Below are 4882 nucleotides of genomic sequence, written 5' to 3'. Positions count from 1 at the left end.
AAAATGAAACTTGACCCCAAATGTTTCCTTAACATTTCCATACCAATAAAATCATACACAACTTAAGCCTTTAGAGCAAACAAAGTCTCTACTTCATGTCTCGGAATAGTCTTGTCCTTAACTTTTCGTGGTTGACTCGGATTATCTCGACGTACGAAATACGGGATATAACAATGAAGATGCCAAAGATGCTTCTCCAGAACTTGAAGAAGGGGTGAAGACCACAGTAGACTCTTTGAAAGAAGTTAATCTTGGTACTGATGAAGACCCAAGGCCCACGTACCTAAGTGCTTTTCTAACAGGTGATGAAGAAGACACTTACATGGAAATACTCGAAAAGAATATCGGGATGTTTTGCTTGGAGTTATAAAGAGATGCTGGATTAGATCCCAAAGTAGCAGTCCATCATCTGGCGGTCAAGAATGGTGCCGAATCTTGTTAAGCGATTTAAAGGCATTTCAAACGATTTGGTTCCTTCAATCGAAAATGAAGTCAACAAACTCATTGCCGGCTTTATTCGTGAAGTTAAATATCCTACATGGATTTCGGTATCGTTCTGTGAAAAAAAGACCGGCCAAATTCGAGTTTGCGTTGACTTCGGGGATCTTAACAATGCATGCCCTAAAGATGATTTCAAAAGCTTCCCCGTCCCAGAATTGATGATTGATGCTACCACCGGTTACGAGGTGATGTCTTTCATGGACGGTTCATCATTTATAACCAAATCGCATGGCACCAAAAGATGAAGAGCTTACGCATTTCGTACACCCAAGGGTATTTATTGTTACAAAGTGATGCCTTTCGGTCAAAAAAAACGCGGTGCCACATATCAAAAAGGCTATGCAGAATATCTTTGATGATTTGCTCCACAAAAATGTTGAATGTTATGTGGATGACTTGGTGGTAAAATCAAGAAAGAGGAGCGACCACTTGCAGAGACACGAGAATGGTGTTCGAGCGACTTCGGAGATATCAACTTCGAATGAATCCATTGAAATGTGCCTTTGGAGTTACTTACGGAAAATTTCTTGGTTTCGTTGTTCGACATCGAGGAATCGAAATTGATCAAGCCAAAGTTGATGCGATTTTGAAAATGCCGAGACCTCGAAATATTCATGAGTTAAAAAATGCTGATGGAAGCTAGCTTACATTAGGAGATTCATTTTGAATTTAGGTTTGGAAGATGCCAACCATTCAATCGTCTCATGAAGAAGGGCACCCCTTTCAAGTGGGATGAGGTATGTACTAATGCCTTCGAGAATATCAAGTCATATTTAATGAAGCCTTCAGTTCTAGTAGCCCCTATCACGGAAAACCATTGATCCGTACATTTCGAAAGACAAGAAGGTCGGTTGGCGTTGTTGAGAAGAGAACGGCGAAGGAAAGAAAATTCTCTTTACTACTTGGCGAGAATGATGACACCTAATGAACCGAATTACACACAATTGAAAAGTTGTGTTTGGCGCTAGTCTTCTCGATTCAAAAGTTGAAGCACTACTTTCAAATCATAGTGTTCATCTTATTTCCCGGGGCAAATCCCGTTAAGTTTGTGATGTCAAAATCGGTCCTCGGTGATCGACTAGCAAGGTGGTACCTCCGGATTTCAACAATTTGAGATCACGTACATCCCTCGAAAAGGCCAAAGGACGGGCATTGGCGGACTTCTTGGCGGATCACCCGATGCGATGATTGGGAGTTAAGATGAACTTCCTAACAAAGATGCAATGGTCGTTGAAATTCAACCTCCGTGGAAAATGTACTTTGATGGTCTTTGCACAACATGATGGGTTTGGTCTTTGGTGTGGTGTTTGTTACTCGCGGGGAGAAGTTCTACCATACTCTGCTTTACTTTGACACAACGTTGCTCCAACAATGTCGCCGAATATCAAGCACTAATACTTGGACTTGAAATGGCCGTCGACGTACAAGCGATTCGATTGCAAGTCTTTGGTGACTCTCGGTTGGTGATCAATCAACTCTTGGGAAGCTACGGAGTCAAAGCCTGAATTACTCCCTATCATGGTTATGCTCGAGAAGTTGATAGGATGGCTTGGTGATGTGACTCTTGACATGTTCTAGGAAGGAAAATAAAGAATGCTTTAGCGCGTTTAGCCAGCCTTCGAGTCAGCTTACTCGCGCTGGATCAAACACAAGTGACTATCACAAAAATGGGTAGTACCTCCGTCAAATGAGGATGAAAGCGAGTTTGAGCATCTCGTAGGCGTTTCCGATTTCGCAAAGGAAGACCGGCGACAACCACGTCATTGACTACTTAAGTTATGGGACACCGCCGGAAGACTCGAAAGAAGAGCGAGATTCGTCATCGTGCACCTCGATTCCTTTACTACAAGGATACCTTATATAGAAGATCTTTTGAGGGGATACTCTTGCGATGTTTGGGGGAGGATGAAGCGGTCCAAGCTTTGCGAGAAGCACGTTCGGGAGTATGTGGATCACGTCAATGACGGACAGCTCCACTCTCCACGCTATAAAAAGGATGGGATATTATTGACGTCAACGATGGTGAAAGATTGCTTGACTATGCTCGAAGATGCAAGGCTTGTCGGTTTCACGCAAATTTTATACATGTTGCCGAAGCATTGCACCCGACCGAAGCGTCTTTGGCCATTTGACGCTTGGGGGTTGGATGTCGTTGGTCCGTCTTGCCGAAGTCTTACGGTGGACACTTGTACATCCTAGGCGCAACGGATTACTTCTCAAAATGGGCCGAAGGCGTCGCTCTTAAAGAAGTGAAGAAGAAGGAGAATGTTGTGAACTTTATCCGAGTAAATATCATCTACCGCTTCGGCATTCCTCGTTACATAATAACGGACAATGGCAAGCCATTTGATAACAAATTGATGAACAAGATTTGTGATCTCTTCGGCTTACAGCCGGCGTAAATCTTCTATGTATCATCTTGCCGCCAGCGGCCTAGCTGAAGCGTTCAATAAGACTTTGTGTAACTTGTTGAAGAAGGTTGTCTCCAAGTCCAAACGAGATTGGCATGAACGAATGGAAGAAGCTTTGTGGGCATATAGGACGACTTACCGCACACCAACACAAGCAACCCCATATTCGCTTGCTTATGGAGTTGAAGCAGTCCTACTACTTGAGCGCCAAATACCTTCTTTACGACTTGCTAATTCAAGAAGGGCTGACCGAAGAGGAAAATGCTTGATTGCGTCTTGCAGAGTTAGAAGCACTTGATGAGAAAAGGTTGGAGGCTCAACAAAATCTTGAGTGTTATCAAGCCGTCTATCTCGTGCCTTGACAAAAAGGTTCGCTTGAGGTCCTTCCAAGTGGGAGATCAAGTCCTTGCGGTAAAGAAGAAGACCCGTCATCGTTTCCCATAAGTACGGGGGCAAATTCACCTCAAAATGGGATGGACCATATGTCGTGCAAGAAACATATTCAAGTGGCGCTTACAAGCTTGTTGATGCGGATGGCACGAGGATCGGTCCTATCAACGCAAAGTTCTTGAAGAAGTACTATCCTTGAAGTAAGATGATACTCTGACGACGCAAGAGTATAAAGCGTGCACGGCACCCAAAAAAAAAAAACCAGTCCGCTAGGTTGAAAATCTCGCAAGAGGCGGCCTAGGCAAAAGTTAGGACTAAAAAAAAAAAAACTCAGTTTTCTGAACTACGGTATGACTTGATCCTCTTCACCGAGGTACGTAGGCGCTTAGAGTTGTATTCTAAGTTCAGTCGCATGAGTAAAAAAAAAAAATGCATCCCCCTATGCGTTGTTCAAAATGAAGTTCGCCTGACTAGGCGCATGGAGATCGTACATACAAGCATCCTTTTGCTTCAATTTGGACTTTCACTAAATATCAGTGGTCCAACGAGGGCAAATCTCCATGACAAATGGGTTTCTCCAATGGAATATTTGTAATTTCTTAGCAAGTGGTTAAATCAAGGAGTTAAAGTACGCAAAGCCATTGTTCTCCAAATTGAAGGCCTCAAATCCGGCAACCCTTTGAGTTGAAGTCCAAAGCCATCGCAGCGCAAGGCGAAGCCTTCAAATATGTTAGTCTTCAAGCTAAAGTTTTAAATTCACCATGTACGCAAGTCGAAGTCTTAAGATCCGGCAACCTTCAAGTTCAATCCTTCAAATCCGTCAAGTTTTCAAGTTGGAATCTAAGGTGGATTTACCGAATTTATCTGGGATGATCCAGAGGGTTTCCAACTTTGATTTTTGGATACATATTAGATTAGTAAGTCTAGTTTCCTGAGAATTTAGCGGCTCATGATTTTGATGTCCCTACATCGAGATATGAATTTTTTGGCAAGACTGCTCGAATCTGAGAAATATTGGCGTTTCAGCATGTAGAGCCAAATTCTTGGATTTATCTGGGATGATATATATGTTTGTTGACATTGATTTTTGGACACATGCTAGATTTATGAGTCTAGTTTCTTGGGAATTTTGCGGCTCATGATTTCAACGCTCCTACATCGAGATATGAATTTTTTTGGCGAGACTGCTCGAATCTGAGAAATATTGGCGTTTCAGCATGTGAGCCAAATTCTTGGATTTATCCGGGGACGAGTATCCATTCTGCGCACCGTAAGATTACCTTACCATTCTTAGGGGAGGACGGTAACCATCCCTTTGCGTCATAAGATTACCTTACCGTTCTTAGGGCGGGGACGAGTGTCCATCCTTTGCGCCGTACAAGATTACCTTACCGTTCTTAGGGCGGGGACGAGTAACCATCCCTTTGCGCCATAAGATTACCTTACCGTTCTTAGGGCGGGGCAGTGTCCATCCCTTTGCGCCGTAAGATTACCTTACCGTTCTTAGGGCGGGGACAGTATCCATCCTGTGCGCCGTAAGATTACCTTACCGTTCTTATGGGGCGGACGAGTGTCCATCC

This window comes from Lycium ferocissimum, chromosome 10, assembly GCF_029784015.1.
Source record: "Lycium ferocissimum isolate CSIRO_LF1 chromosome 10, AGI_CSIRO_Lferr_CH_V1, whole genome shotgun sequence".
NCBI classification, from domain to species: Eukaryota; Viridiplantae; Streptophyta; class Magnoliopsida; order Solanales; family Solanaceae; genus Lycium; species Lycium ferocissimum.
Note: the sequence above shows the minus strand (reverse complement) of the source record.